At 33.8% G+C, this 17626-nt stretch overlaps 1 protein-coding gene across 4 annotated transcripts in view; it reads right to left on the bottom strand.

Annotated features, from left to right (window-relative positions):
- Window positions 1-17626, bottom strand: part of LOC126974953 (somatostatin receptor type 2-like) — a 147165-nt gene that overhangs the window by 83779 nt on the left and 45760 nt on the right. Inside the window, exon 1 of one of the 4 annotated variants that reach the window (XM_050822712.1) lies at window positions 792-935. The exons of the other annotated variants lie outside the window; for them this stretch is intronic. The gene's annotated coding sequence lies outside the window, so the exon portion shown is untranslated. Of the gene's footprint in view, window positions 1-791; window positions 936-17626 lie in introns of those variants that run through there. 4 annotated transcript variants of the gene reach the window in all.

The following is a 17626-nucleotide window of genomic DNA, read 5'->3' as shown; positions in this document are numbered from 1 at the left end:
TTATACGCCTAGATTTTTATGACAGCTGACAAAACGTCGAAGAAAATTGAGTTTAGAGTTATATTTTAAACAATGCACGCACACTAAAGTATTAAAACTGGCCTGTTCTTATCGGTTGTCTAACAGCAAGAGGCTCTATCTAGACGTATGAATTATCTATATTCGTAACATAAGACGTAATATATTGGATAGATTGTGGTATTTATTTCTAAAATATCCTCGTAATCACATTCAATACCTTCCGTCAACCCAACTAAGCAAAAGTGCTTCCAATCTCAAGTTTTGTTAATTTACTATGTATGGCATTATAGCATTAATAATTCGTCACTTTGTCTTTTGATAATATTTTGATATAAAGTAAATATTTTGCGCTAATTACTGGCTATTAAAAAAGCTAGTTTCTCACACAAGGAGAACCACGAACACCAACGAATAACAAGAACAACGGGTAAGTAATTGCATAATAATTTTAAGATGTGCATTGCGCATGAACCTCTAAACTGCATATGAAGTCCTGGTACATGTTACTAGGATGACACATGTCTATGAAAGACATTACTATCACCGCTACCATATGTTCTCCTCGTGTCTTTGTAGTAAAACGTCGTGCGCTTGACTTCAGAATATATTAAGGTATACTCGCATACTGTATAAGACAATCTCTTATTCAACTTTAATCGCCTGGTACCAAAACACTGTAAAATGTTTCCTATCTCATTTTATTCCAAGTTAATTCTTATGAATTTATGTGTCTCTCTCATTCTCTCGCCGGATGAATCCTATACACTAACCTGTTTGTGCCTCTATCGTCTCGCTTTTTCGTTACATCGAGTTTCAAATCACAGCGATTCTAAAGAAGTTTCACATAAAAAATAAGAATCTAGGTTTATTCGTTAAAAACAACACACGTCATGTGCAATAATCTCAAAGTTTCATTTAAAATATTGGCGTGTTGACAGAACCGTAATGTTCATGTTATGCTTTGGACAATGATAAGAGCTGTTATCAGTGTACTGTGCTATCATTGTTGTGTTAGTAATTATTTGCAGAGTATCTAAGGCCTCGTGTACAATATTATACTATGAATTAAAAATAATAAGCAATTTGTTATTTTTAAACTGATGTCCCTTCTAGGATTCATTATGCAAATTAAATTTGTAACCAAAATCCATTATCGTTCATAAATTATGGTAACAAATTTAATTTATTCAAAAATAATACTTACTTGGCTGAAGTTGTAATTAATATGTTTTTGTGAGTCTGATCAACAAAAAGTTACTAATCAATTAGTTATTTTTTTAAAGAGATAACCCTCACTTCTGGGATTTTAATGACACAAATTAAATTTTAAAACAAAATTTATGAACGATGCGAGTCTAGAAGCCGCGACCTCTCGCGTTCCATTTATTTCATTGTGTAAAAAGTTACTAGGTCTATTTTCTTATAAAGTAGTTGGACCATAGAAGGTTCTTGTTGTAAGGCCAAGGACAATTGCTAGCTGCAATGGTTGGAGTGCCATGTGACAACAAATCACTTCTAAGATTTTATTTGTAAGTAATTACCTCCAAAAAGACATTAGGTGGTGGAGTATTATTATGTGCTTCTAAGAATTTGCAAATCTTACATCAACAAGATTGGGTTTGCCCTGGCGTCGAGTCTGTATGAGCGACCATACCAGCAGAAACTCTTCACATTCAAGGAAGACGCAATGTTCACATTGGCTTAATTTATGCGCCACCAGACAACCTCTTACCTGCTCGCATCAGTTCCATCTCAACCCGTCTTGCTGAAATAATTTCTCTATATCCTAATGACTACATACTCCTTACTGGTGATTTTAATCTGCCTAACATTACATGGTCAGAGTCCGGGCCAGCTATTCAGAGCAGAGGTTCAGTAGAACTACAAAATGCATTTCTGAATTTCCACGACATATGCAATTTGGCAGGCCTGAAATAGCAGAATACAATTTGTAATTGCAAACAAAATACGTTGGACCTCTTGTTTAGTAACATCGATTTTGAAGTCAACCACAGCTCCTTGCCTCTTGTCTCTGAAGATAAATACCATCCTTGCCTTGAATTCGATCTGTCTAACTTGCTAATTTGTAATACACAGCGTAAACCTACTAAAGGCCCAAATTTTTTTAAAGGCGATTACACTAAAATAAATGAAACTTTGTCCTTTTCCTCCTCAATTAAGTGGGACGAAATTCTATCAGCGGATTCAATTAACGACATTACCGATATTTTTTACGCTTGCTTAAAAGAATCTATAGACAACTACATCCCAGTTAAAGTTAAATCCAAATCTAAATTCCCTGTATGGTACTCTAAATCTCTGATTCACATAGTAAAGGAAAAGCTTAAAAAACATAGAAATTGGAAGGAAACTAACAATCCTCGCGACTATGATGAATTTGTGATACTCAGGTCAAGGCAAAAAAATATTCAAAAGAAGTGCTTTACAGATTATACAGAGCGCATGCAAGAATATATTCGTAAAGATCCTAAAGTCGTTTACTCCTACATAAAATCACTCAAAAACAATAACAATGGGTATCCTGTAAAACTCACATTGGGACAATCTACATATTCCGATGAAATAACAGTATGCAATGGCTTTAGTAAATACTTTGAAAGCGTATTCGTAAAACCAGCAAATTCAAACGATGCGCCAAGTTTCACAAACATTACACACAACGAAACGATATGCAATATTATTATTCAAGAAGATGAAACTCTCAAATTGCTAAAGTCGTTGGATACAAATAAGGGAGCCGGTAGTGATGGCATTCCCTCAATTTTTCTACATAAATGTGCTTCTTCCTTGGCTAAGCCCCTTTCCATAATCTTTAATCTGTCCCTTAACGTTTTCTGCGCCTTCCCAGATAAATGGAAAGAAGCTTTAATAGTTTCCATTCATAAAAGTGGATCAAAAACTAAAATTGAGAACTACCGGCCAATATTAATCCTCAATGGGATAAGCAAACTATTTGAGACGGTTATCTGCAAGCGGATTACCCCAACAATTGCTAGGTCTATCCCCTTCGAACAACATGGTTTTATGAAGGATCGTTCCACCGTGACTAACTTGGCGGTATTCACCGATTACGTTTTAAAGTGCATGGATGAGAGGTATCAGGTAGATGTGATTCTGTAATTTTTAATATATTTTCAATTGATATAAAGATTCGTTTTGTTACCACATAAAAACAGTATTAATTTCCTAGTTCTTTAGTTTTACTTCTTCCTAGCATAGAAAATGGTTCTTTGTGGGGCGCAAGGTTTTGCAAGAAATTTGGAAAGATTAACAAAGAAAAAACATAATAATATTTTATTAATGGTTATTTTTCTATTCAATACATTTCCAAATGTGTAAAACAATATTAATATAACAAGATCTAAAAACAAGAAAATATTAAACGAAAGTGCAGCAATAAAAGATAAGATTACAAGTATGCAAAAAATAGAATTAAATTATTATTATTAGAAAAGAAATTGTAAGAAAAAATAATTGGCCTCGCGATACTGTTACCGTTACCAAATACACTTCATTTTAAAGTATTTCCGGCATGATAAAATATTTTCTGACCATTCATAAAATATAAAGGGAAAATTCGTTAAGTTTTCACTTCTGTCGTCGCCGACCGAGTGTGACTACTTTATTTAAGTTTATTATATTTTATCTACACCCTTGCTTTAAATCCTCTATTAAAGATTCTGAAGCAGTTAGCTTATTGCCAACATTAAAACACCCAATGTCCTAATAACAATTACATCATCCAAACGAGTGTTGCAATGTTGTACTGAATTTCATAAAAACACTTTGTTTTTTTTCGATCCCTTCATGCGCAAAGAGTTTCCACAGATAGTCACATTCTTATTGCTCGATGCGTGGTATCTGTATGAATACGAAACATTTTCGTTTACGTGCGTTCCACTCAACCAGAACGTCTACAGAATCTACTTTACAGTTGATAACCTGCTCAACCCCAATATTTGCATATTTGGAAATTGACTTTATTGATTGTCACTTTAAAAAAAACATATTGCTAATATTAATATTAAGAAAATTTATTGAATTAGGCGTTACTTTGCGGAAATCCATAATGGGTGTTAATTCTGCCAATATTGGCGGAATTAACAAACAAAGAAACTTATATGGTTGAACTGGTTTATGCGTTTGAATTCGCGAGTAATAGCTGGTATTGGTTTTTTATGCAACTGTTGTTCAATACCTAATTATAAACAGTTGCATACAAGACTTTATCTACGCCCATAATATGAATCCTCTATAAAAGATTCTGAAACAGTTATCTTACTGCTAACATAAAAAAAAAACTGTTCTAGTAACCATTACATCATCCAAACGGGTGTTGTAATGTTGTACTGAGATTCATTACAACACTTGCTTGGATTCTGAGTGACGTGTCGTTGATAAATCTCGCACGTCTTGTTCAACTCTCAGGTTGTGGCTTCATCTACAGGTTCGAACACTCGAACGTTTGAACAATGAGGTCGCGGGTACGAGTCCCGCATCGTTCATAAATTTTGTTTTCAAATTTATTTGTGTAATAGTTGTATAGTCAAGATGTTTGCGATGTCTTTAACAGAGTCAATAATATTACATGGAATGGTTTTTTTTTATGGAATTATAGTAGGTATAGAATAGTTGGATAACAATATGTACTCCGCTTCTGTGAATACAATGGCTGGCAGTGGTAAATTTCGTTTCGTTAATAGCTCCCCGACGAGAGATACGTTGACCCATAAACAAAGCATTAATTCTCCAATACACAAACATCAGCGAACCATTAATAATAAATACAGAAGCGTTGTGTTATTACGTCAATATTCTACTTATGTTATAGATATAAACAACTGTGCTTGTTTTTGACAGGTATGTTTGTTTTAATAGCAATATATATCTCAATATTTATTTATTTGGGCAACTAACAAATTACACTCTTTACATGCTTAAACTTAAAAAATAATATAGATTAGAGTTAAATCACTTATAAGCTACCACAGCATTCATAATTTTTACTACGTTTATAAGACTGTAATTTTAACAATTTAAAAACTAAAATCTATATTTTTTTTTTATCTAATCGATTATTATATAATCGAAAAATAATAATGAAATATGAAAACAAGGTTTCTAAGTCACGTGTATATACTTAATTTAAGTATTTTCTTTTTATATTGAGCAAGCGGAATGAATAAATCAATGTTCTGCGATTTGGCCAGTGAGTTATATGATCTACAGAGCCTAGAAATAGTTGCGTTTTGACCCAGATTAGTCCTAGATTGTGGTACTACAAACAACGAATAGGCATTTTTTGTTATTAATTTTGGAGGAACGTTTATATTGAATTTTGATAGCAAGTATGGAGAAACTATTTAATAATTCTCAATATATAATTCAACAGATTTTGGATAAAATAAATCAACGATTTAAAGGGAATTCCTTTGCTATGGTATATGTTGATAGAATAAAATAATAATTAGGAATTTGTAGTTCGTTTTACATCAGCACTGTTCATAAATTTCATTTTACATCACAGCCTTATTACTTCAGATTCCAGATTCAACTTTTTCCTTTACATATTATGTGCACTCGTGTTTTACAATATCATCACCACTAATACATTACATTTGGCTTGGCAGCGACTTCAAATCTATCACGCACTATATACGCCACAACTTCGGATATCATCCCCACCATCTGGATGTGTTGCGGTCCTCCACAGTGCGGTTTTCAAGGAGGTTTCTTCCACGACAAAACTGTGGAATGAGCTTCCTTGTGCGGTGTCTCCGGGACCATACGACATGGGTACCTTCAAAAAAAGCTCGTACTCCTTCCTTAAAGACCGGCAACGCTCGTGTGATTTCTCTGGTGTTGCAAGAGATTGTGGGCGGCGGTGATCAGTTAACACCAGGTGACCCGTACGCTCGTTTGTCCCCCTGTTCCATAAAAAAAAAATCAATAGGTAGCACATACAAATAATAGTATCTTATTAATGTTAAAGGTATAAGGTTTGCTTAAGAGGCATATTGAATTAAATCTTAATGAGGTTATTATATACTTTTTACTTAACATCTGCAATACTAAACTACGTGCGTTCCCAGGTTCTGTAAGTGGGAGTAAATTGTCTGGATGGTTTCTAAATTCTAAAATGGCATAGAAATTACCAGTATTTGATTTTATAAGGTAGTTATGCGAGCCTACCAGTTTTGTGCAGATTTTTTCCTTCTGACATGACTTCCCATAATTAAATTCGTTTACAATGTACGTCTTCGTACAACCAACACGGCCCTAGTTGGTACATCATTAACCCGGCGTGAGTTATGTCGGTTATCTCAGATCCGAGAAATTTTAAGCGCAATTATTAATTGTTATTATTCCTATTTAAGTTCTATAGCCAAATAAGCTGAAGATAACGATTCGCAGAGTGAGTTGCAGTTTTTACCAGTGGGAGGCTCCTTTGCATATATATATATATATATAATATATATTTCTGCTGTGAAGCAGTAATATGTAAGCATTACTGTGTTTCGATCTGAAGGGCGCTGGAGCTAGTGAAATTACTGGGCAAATAAGAGTTTACATGTTGTCTCAAGGTGACGAACGCTGTTGTAGTGCCGCTAAGAATTTTTGGGTCTTTCAAGAATCCTGATCGCCACTACATTGTAATGGGCAAGGCGTATCAATTAACATCAGCTTAACGTCCTCCTCGTCTCGTTCCTTATTTTCATAAAAAAATGTATCGCATGCGTTGCCAGTTACAACTAACCTCAATGAGAATCAGTTAAATACAATACCAACCCTTACTTTCGTAAAGAATTTAAAACAGATTTTATATTAAAAGTATCAAGGTCCTTACCTAACATAAAGTGTCCAGCAGTCAGCGTGGGGTTCTTTGTACTCGAAGGATCCGTATAAATAGCATCTTGGAAGGCGTATTTATTATATTGAGCACAAAATTTTCAAGATCGAATCACTTAATAATATTTTGCTACATTTCTCTCTAAAAGGCTCGGATAGAAGTTTATTTTTCATGAAAATATTAACTTTCTTCGTTGGTTTTCTGTTTTTCTTGTTCAGGGTTGGAGCTCTCAGTATGATTGTTATCGCAACGATCGTGCCTGGCACTAGAGTGTTCAATGTCAAATGTTTTTTTACTCATTTGTCTATTGCTAATAAAATCATTGAAAGAACAATATTGTCGTTTATTTTGGTATTTTTTGAAAAAATAGTAAAGGAATTATACGAAAAATTATATTTGAAAATTGTTTTTAATGTCAATAATTATAATTCAGTGAATCCAATAGAAGTCCTTCTGACTAAATAAAAATATGCTCTAATGAAATTATATAAATTTCATAAATTTTACAAGCCAAGTATAAGAAAAGTTGAGCAAAGCTCCTGTGAATCCGGTGGTTTTGCAAAAGATCCTCGAGAGCAGTGATTATTTAGCATCGCGTGGCGCAAGTAAAAGCGTTAATTAGTTATTGACGTAATGAGCCTCAGGCTTTCCACATACTCAGGATTTTTACCAGTCGGAGGCTCCTTTGCACAGGAAGCCGGCTAGATTATGGGTACCACAATGGCGCCTATTTCTGCCGTGAAGCAGTAATGTGTAAACATTATTGTGTTTCGGTCTGAAGAGCGCCGTAGTTAGTGAAATTACTGGGAGATGAGCCTTAACATCTTATGTCACAAGGTGACGAGCGCAATTGTTGTGCCGCTCAGAATTTTTGGGTTTTTTGAGAATCCTGAGCGGCACTGCATTGTAATGTTCATGGCGTATCAATTACCATCAGCTGAACGTCCTGCTCGTATCGTCCCTTATTGTCATAAAAAAAAGTATTTTATGATATAGTGTATTATTAGATACTAAATACAAACTTATGAAAAAAAAGCTTAAAGTACCTGGATAGAAAATATTGAAACCGTTTCCATTAAATTTGGAAACGTACCAACGTAATAATTTTATAACAAAAATATCTTTTATTTGACACATATGGAATATTACATATCTATGTGGAAAAAAGCATGAAAAAAGTTTTTTTTTATTAATTATATTTATTACTAAAATTAACCAAGAACATATTATAATAAATGAATAACATTTCCAAAATATTATATAGCAGCTGAGTCGCTCAGAATTTTTGGGTTTTTAAGAATCCTCAACGGTACTGCATTTTTATTAGCAGGGCGTATCAGCGTACTATCAGCTGAACGTCCTGCTCGTCTAGTTCCTTATTATCATAAAAATAGCTTTTAGCCTATCTAAAGAACAACAACTGATCTTTTCAATGAAACAATTTCGTTAGTAATCTAACTTACTTTACGCCTAATCTTTAGCAGTAAGATAATGTAATGGCCAAGACATGTCAATTTTTGATGTATGTAGGTGAGGGTTTAGTCTGGGTCGCATTAGCAGAACATTTGATGTAACGCCGGCTTGGAGTCTCGCCAACACACCGCTATCGGCAACTCAGCCCTGCATTTTGCATTACGATAACTGTCTTTATGTTGTTCCATCAATGTTTTATTAATATCATAAAAGTTGAAGCACAGGTAAAATATTTATAACATACAGAATGTTAAGCATCACATAAAACTGTTCAACTTATACTTACAATTAGACTTCACTGTGGTATAAGAAGTCAATAATATATAGTCTAAGTTTTTTTTTTATAATAATATATTAATGGGGGGCAAATGAGCGAAAGGATCTCCTGATGGAAATTGTAGGACAGTCACTTATGGACATCCGCAATACCCTTTCCGTTACGGGAAACTGATCACGCGGTATGCTTTAGATCGGTGTGATTTTTGCACTCGCGCAGCATTGTGTCAATGCGTATTATTTTATGTTTATTAATAGATTGCTTATAATTAGGATTATTTAAGTGAATGTATCTGAAAGCTATTGAAACAATCTATAAGAACAATTAAAATAAACCAACTTTTAAAGAAAATTAGGGTCAGAATTTGGTGAGGGAATAGTGTGCCGTACGGCACTTTTAGTTTTGGTGTATCTGAAAAATCTAGTGCCCTGGGGCACTGCCGATTTTGGAAGAATACAGACGTGATGAAGAATCCACAAAATGAAAGAAGGAATGAAAATACTTTATTGCACTTAATAAATAAAGATACAACTTGTTCATAACAGTTATGTTAGCACAGTAACCTTAAGATATATGAGATTTGAGAATATGACTGTGTGAGAAAAAAAAAGTCTTGTGAATTACGGGATGGAAATTGACATATTAATGTGCTGTGGTAGAATTTTCGTATATTGAAGTGATATTCATTTCATTTAAACCTGAACAATTCTACCCAACACTACCCGTGTTAAATACGGTAGAAGATAATAGAGAATTATTAGAATTAATTATTTATTTATTACACTTTTTTGACACCACATTAACAAAAACAACTTAAATACTAACATTCTCATTAATATCACAATGGCGACCTAATCACTATATAGTGTTCTCTTCCAGGCAACCATTTGTAATACATTAAAAGAGACATACAGAACATTAAAAGGGCAAGAAAATTGTCAAAAATATACACACACATAATATATACTATACTAAAATATAGATGAATATATAAGAAAGTAATATAATAAATAAAAAGTTGAAACAATAATTAACATTTCTGAAATGTTGAATTTTAATTTAATAAATAAATCCTCTATAGAGATCAATTAGTTTATTTCGAGCGTTTACTTCACTAACCTTCTTCAGTAAAATTATATTCCACAAAATTCAAAATTTAAATCTTGAGCTTGTTCCAGAATTATATCCAGATAATTCAACAAAAATAACAGGTAAGAAACTAAGATCGTAAATTTACGAGTTTGGCAATTCATCCCTTGTCAAAGTCTTCGTAAATAACTCAAACATTATATATTAATATATTCATTCAATGACTTTGAAAGCCAAATTTCTTTAATGCGAATTTAAGCTGCAATACTTGAATGTGGGCCAACTCGGGCTGCTCTTGTGAGAAACTAGATCGGTACTAAATCATATTATCCTCTACCACTTTAGATGTAGTAGTATCGTGTTAATTCAAAACTCCCTCTTGTATTAGAAACTGGGCTAAATTTTTCGTGTAGCATAACATTATTAAAAATAGCTCTGAAGCAACTGAAAATACTTTGTTAAATTGCTTCCATGCCTGCTTTGCCTTTCACAATGCCTTACCGCACTAAGGCAGAGAAATGCTAAACTTATACCTTTTAACGAGTAATTATTGAACATATATAATCTGAATCTCGGAAACGGCTTCAACGATTTTAATGAAATCTAGTATACAGGGTCGAGAAATCGGTCTAGCTACGTTTAAATTTTAAGAAATGTAGTTTTATCTGTGTTTTAATGAGAAATAGCTACAATAACATTAGAATACAAAGGTAAATTTTGCCACTATATACAAGACTATAATAGCTCAGGTGGGATATTGGGTGATCCGGAAAGCAGAAGACCCCGGTTCGAATCCGAAATTTCCGAAATTTTTTTTTGTTCAAGTTTAAGTAGGTACATTCTTAAAAATCCGAGCAAGGCTCGGTCGTCCGGATATTATTATTGTTCAACACAATATAAACAATTTGCAATTTTTAGTGATCCCTTACTATTTAATTTGTATAATCATTTTAATATGAACCAAAACTTATAAACGATGCGGGATTCGAAACTATGCGTGCCTCTCGGAACACGCTCAACGCTCTTACCAACTCCAGCCAACCATCCAAATGACACTTAATATTGGTATGTTTTTTAATTTCCCTGGTTGTGGGAATATAATAATTGTCATTAAGAAGATATTATCTAATCTAACACCTTCGTCATACTAACTTATTTGTACATAAAATATTATTTGACTTAGAATCTGTGGCTATATAAAGCACAATAGAACATCAGTAGCCTCGACATTTTCATATAAAGAGTTCCCACAATGACACAGAAAGCGCATTTCTGTTTCAAACAACAACAAAACCTAGATTCCCATTTACCGCTTGCAGTATGCCGCTTGTTATTTCTATTCGCTATAGAAGCCTTAGATGGAGCGCTTTCATTACTGCCTGTTTAAAGTTCTGCTCAGATATTATTTTATGGATTCTTAAGCAAATGTTTACAGAACCACTCTTATTTTACTTAATATTTTCGTTAATTATTTATTTAAAATAAGTCATGGCAATCAAATTTATAATAAAGCGAGAATACCTTTCCTGCTTCAGGGCACTAGATTTTTCCGATACACCAAAACCGATTGTGCGGTACGGCACCCTGTTCTCTCACCAAGTTCTGACCCTTATTTTGTTTAGAAGATGGTTTATTTTGGCATGTTCTTATAGTTTGTTTCAATTGCTTTCAGATACATTCACTTAAATCATCCTAATTATAAACAATCTATTAATACACGTAAAATAATACAGACAGAACGCAGCGCGAACGCCTAAATCACGCCGATCTACACCGATTCGCTTAGGTTAAGGCAATAAAATATAGTAAAAATATACTTGCAAACAGCCTGCAAAACTTGTAATAATTTGAAAATCGGACCTCCAACCGGAATTTGGATAACTGTACAACTCAAAAGTATTATCCAATTATACTAATAATAATTTAAATTATAAAATACTTATTTCCACAATTAAGCGTACGATGGTACTTCTTACATAATTAGTTATATTTTATTATAATGAAATAACGCATCTAGTCGAACAAACCTTTATATTTTTATTAGATCTGATTCTAAAAATAAAACCCAATAATAATAATGATAGCTCAATTAAGACAATGACAACATTTCACAAAAATTGTTACCTTTTTGCTCCTAATAGTGATTACTATAACACTAGTAATAAGGGATTGCTTGTAACTAATTCTAGTAGGCTTCATAAGATAGAAATAGCTTTAAGAGTAAATGTACTAACACTACACTTTTATAATAAAGTCCCAGCCACTGTTCAGGCAATATATACAAATAAATTTAAATGTTTTATTAAAAAATGGCTTTGTTGTAAATCCTTCTACTCTACAGCTGAATATCTAAGCTGATCCAATAGCCTGGGACTAGATTATGATTATTTTATAGCAATAGCAAGGACAATAAAACATTGTATATTGGATTCAAAGAGCGCATAAAAAAATGCTGGGAGAGTTTCTTGCTTCTTCTCTCACAGAGCGCCATTAATTTTTTCTGAAGCGGTAGTAGTGTTTAGTATATTAAAAATGACATCAAAAATAATTCTAAAGGAATCAATTTTGAGAAAATAAACGACTTTTATTACATTTTTGACATTGTAAATATAAATCAATAACAAACGTAATAAGATTAATCTGCTTTTTATGAAAGTGGACAAAAATAATTACATATAGGTCATCTGGTAGAATGTGATGCTAAAGTGTGTGATCATCGGCCTATATTCTCTCGTAACATCAAAGGAACCATAAAAACGTTTCCGAACTTATAAAGCGTAGAGTAAACGTTTATATGAATTCTAAAACCAAAACTCATTGGTGCGCGGTGGGCGAGCATCTACTCTGGGCCTCACACACAATTACTTTCAAAAAAATTAGTTTGGTTAATTAATTAGTTAATTAACTTAATTTAATTTTCGTTTGGCGTCGAGACACTTGGCCCGTGGGGCTCAGAGGCGCGGAGAATATACAAAGTACTATATTCTCGCCTAAATAGGGCTACTGGCAACCCAAGCGCTGGCAGCTATTTTGGTCAACGGATCAGCTTAGCTATCCAACGCGGAAATTCTGCAGGTATTCTTGGTACGCTTCCCCGTAATGATAGTTTTATTTTTATGTTATCATAGTATTGTAATAGTTATTTATGCAACTGTTGTGTAATGAAGGGTATTAAAACACGAATGTGGGTTGGTGTTAATAGTATCACATGAGTTTTTTAATACCTAATTGTCAACAGTTGCATACAAGTTATATACACCCATACTATGAATCCTCTATAAAAGATTCTGAAACAGTTTATCTTACTGCTAACATTAAAAAGCCAGATTAGTAACCATTACATCATCCAAACGAGTGTTGTAATGTTGTACTGAATTTCATTACAACATTCGTTTGGATGATGTAATGGTTATTAGGACATTGGGTGTTTTAATGTTGGCAATAAGCTGTTTAAGAATCTTTAATAGAGGATTTAAAGCATGAGTGTAGATAAATATAGTTATAAGATTTGTAAAATTTAAGTTAAATGATAATAATCATTGATTATGCCCGGACCATGAAAAATTATATCGTTTCTTTGATATATAATTAAGGAATCGTAACTCATGAAAGATGGCAACTTGCCAAATTCAAAAACGCAACTTTTATATTGTAAATACAAGTTCGGAAAATTTAAAATAGCGATGCATTATTCAGTTTTTCAAAGTTATCGGAAATAACATTCGATATTTTACTTTGTAGAACTTTTATAGTTATCTAGAATTAAAATTGCTTATTTAAAATTTTCTGTTTTTGATGTAATATAGTAACTTTGCCATAGTGGAAGATATCATCATCAGCCAGAAGACGTCCACTGCTGAACAAAGGCCTCCCAAAAAGATTTCAACGACGATCTGTCCTGAGCGACGATACGTTGCACGAGGGCACGTCCAACGTATCGTCCGCGTCGGTCTGTCTTGTGGGGGACCTATTAACACTGCGTCTACGACAATTGAGGACTTTTCTGCCCCACCGGCCATCTGTCCGTCGAACTATTCTCTAGAACTCTTCAGGACACACAGCAAGTATTCTTAAAAAAATATTCGATGTGCAGTTTTTACTTTGATTATATTGTAATATAATCTATACCTATATACCTAGAAATACACAAGTTTTTTTTCAATAAATTTCAAGCAAATAGTTGTGAACTTACAATAATTTCATTTCCGCATTATTTAAAATATATCATAAGACGCGAATCTCTCACACACTCTCGCGACGTCAGAACATCGAACGCAGCTCAGAGTCCAATTCTCATGAGTGCAGTATAGTGACGCCACTGCAATCAGCGACCATGCAGTGATTAGCAAACAACTTTATACATCGAAAACTGTACTTCAAGACGAGTAAAAATTTAAGGCACCTACAACCACCTTTGCAAAGAAACGGCAATCAGATACGGAAGTCGGTGGAGTAGTGGTATCGCGGGCCTTGAGCGTGGAGACCGAATCCAGAAATTCCGTAACGAAAATAACCTAACACTTACTTACTAGATGTATATAGATATTTCGCCACGGTCATTTCAGTTGCCGTGGAACAGCGGTTATCACGTATGCTTTTTGTGCAGAAGGTCCCAGGTTCGAGCCTGGGGTACGTCTTGATTTTTATTTAATTACTTTATTTTTTTTATCACGTTTTTTTAATTTTTATTATTATGATAAGCATTTTTATTAAGTTTCACCTGTCTCGTTGTCTGTCTGTAATAAAATCTTGCAAGTTAAATTTTACACACTTCCCGTTTGCTTTTTTTTTTTAATTAATTTTATTAAAAAAATACTGTCAAAAATAAATAAATAATTATAATTGCATAAGTTGATAAAAATACTATGCAATAGCTTTCCGCGGCAGTCCCTGAGTGCCACACGTCTTTTTTTATGACAATAAGGGACGAGAGGAGCAGGACATTCAGCTGATGGTAATTGATACGACCTGCCCATTACAATCCAGTGTCGCTCAGAATTCTTGAAAACCTCAAAAATTCTGAGTGGCACTACAACTGCGCTCGTCACCTAAAGACATTGTACAGATGTTAGGTCTCATTTGCCCAGTAATTTCATTTGCTACTAGGCCCTTCAGACCAAAACACAGTAATACACACTTACACTACTGCTTCACGGCAGAAATAGGCACCGTTGTGGCATTATCTAGCCTACATCCTGTGCAAAGGAGCCTCCCACTGGTACACATATGTACTCAGTGTCCTAATCATGAGATAGCAATGCAACTACGCGAATGTCTTTGTATGTTGGAGGTGCGGGCCACAGAGGGGTGCAGGTGGATATTGAGCATGGAAAGTGCGGGGGGGAGGGTGTATTAGCACTGGCTCTTGGTAAGTAATGAGTTGTAATCACGTAAATGGCAATGATAAGATAAGGACACGCGAGCGATGCTTCATGTTACGCTTATTGCAAAATTATGGATGCTATTTAATTAGATGCTTGTTCATGGACATTAGTTTTGCTTTGCTTGCACAACTGTTTTCATATAACATATTTTACCATTGGGAGGCTCCTTTACACAGGATGCCGGCTAAATTATGAGTACCACAACGGCGCCTATTTCTGTCATGAAGCAGTAATATGTAAACATTATTGTGTTTCGGTCTGAAGGGCGCCGTAGCTAGTGCAATTACTGGGCAAATGAGACTTAACATCTGATGTCTCAAGGTGACGAGAGCAATTGTATTCAGTGCCCAGAATTTTTGTGTTTTTCAAGAATCCTGAGCGGCACTGCATTGTAATGGGCAGGCCGTATAAATTACCATCAACTGAAAGTCCTGCTTATCTCATCCCTTATTTTCATCAAAAAAAAAATTATATCGTTTTCCTTTCGTTATTCTAGTTGAAACGAGAATTAATATTAATAAAAAGACAAAAATTCAATCATCAATCGCTTACATATTAAGGTTACCTGGAAGAGATCGCTGACTAGCGATATGGTCGTCTAAAAGTGCCTCCATATTTCTAGAAATTGTCAAATATTTTTTTGTGTAATAAAGAATTTTTTCACTAATTCATTTGAAAATTGTGAAAATCTTTATGAACACCAGGAACGGTATTTCCAACAGGTAGTTAGTAATAATATCAATTTAAACAGAGCATTTAAAACATAGAAATATACAGAACTTAAATCAAAACTGCAAAAATAAAGAATATTTCTTATTAGAGACTGTTAGCACGATAGTTCTCAATTAAGCTTGATAGAAAGTAATCATTTAGACAATGATGCATCACGCGCGGGCAGTAGATAATTATTTGTTAATGCCTATTTGCCTGGCCATAAAAACACTCCTATTGTAATATTATTCTAGATTTCTGATTCTGGAGAACTGATGCCTCAAGATTATGTCATGGCTTAGCTGTTGTTATAATGTTACTTGAGCGAAACTTCTAGCGAAAGCATAGACAAGGGAAATCATAAATGAAATAGCAAAAACTTATTTCACGACTGAGCGTCCGCTGCCAAAAAGAAGTAAGTTATCACGCAGTTTCTGGGGACACGCTTCGAAGAAATCTATATAGTACTGATAAGGAATGCGACCTTACAATAGTAAGCCTGATTTCAAAGAAATATTGTACTACCCTTGCCATTATACTAGTCAAATTATAAAAAAAAAAAAATGTAAGGAATAGTTAAAGTAGAACCAATCATTTTAAGCGAGTAAAAGGTAGATTTCTTTCGCAGCTGAACCTTTGAATCTACTTTAATGAAATTTGGTATGGAGATGTATTGAGCCCCGGGGAGACATCAGCTATTTATAGTTGAGGGGAAATCTTAAATGAAACGGAAAATTCATCGCTTTACTTCAATAAAACACCACAGGATTATTAAAAATGTACTATGGGTGTTCACCAGTGTAAAGCCATTCTTAGTACATGATATTTATCAGTGGAAAGACTCTTTGCAAGGGAGAATAGCGGTGACTTTTTCTGTTGAAAAGCAATTATCTGCAAATATTAAATTTCGCATTAAGGGGGCTCGTAGCCAGTGAATTTACTAGGCTAATGAAAGTTATGCTTTATACCTCGAAGTGACAGGTAATTGGGAAGAATTTTGATCTTGGTATTTACCAATTCATTTGAACAGGACGTAATTATAGATCCTAATAGAACTTAATTTTATCCAGATCTGCTATGCATGACCTGAATTAACTCTCTCTTATTCTTCTAAATCTTGTCTATTTTTAATTTCCTTCCGCAGTTGAGTATGGAATTTTTGCCTCTTTTTCTACAATTTCATCAATTTTTGCTATGGAAAGGCAATAATTTTTTTGTCCTTTTCTAAAGGTATTGAGATACATAATAATATGATTACCACGGATCATTATAACCATTTACGTATTGTACGTAAATGGTTATAATGATCCTCATCTCTCAATAAGCCCTTTAGAGCAATAGTTGAAATGACACAAAATACAACTTTTATGTCGCTCTCAGTCAAATTCAAGTTTGTTCCTTCGACATCTAAATTCATTTTATAATTTCAGAAATCTGCTGATACAATTTACATAATGGCGCGAAACCTTTGGTTTCATTATCTGTTCTGTTACCTATGTTTTCTTGAAAAACTGTTATCTTATTACCATTACATACATAAATAAATTGTAAAACTGTAAGGTATCTTTATTACAGAATATCAGCCAATCAAAACACAGAAAATCATATTATTCTCTCTAACTTGTTAATAAATCATAATCATAAAGTATTGGCATCAGCCAAGTAAAGCTCATTGCACCGCTTCATTAGACTGCTCAGACAAAATGTATTTGGTCCAAAAACTCACAGTTCTTTGTTATTTACGCAATTTCTCGTTTATGAATAAAATGGGTAAATCATACATGCGAAGGTGATCTCAAT

The sequence above is a fragment of the Leptidea sinapis genome, chromosome 34, assembly GCF_905404315.1.
Source record: "Leptidea sinapis chromosome 34, ilLepSina1.1, whole genome shotgun sequence".
NCBI lineage: Eukaryota > Metazoa > Arthropoda > Insecta > Lepidoptera > Pieridae > Leptidea > Leptidea sinapis.
This window is presented reverse-complemented; position numbering and strand designations above follow the sequence as displayed.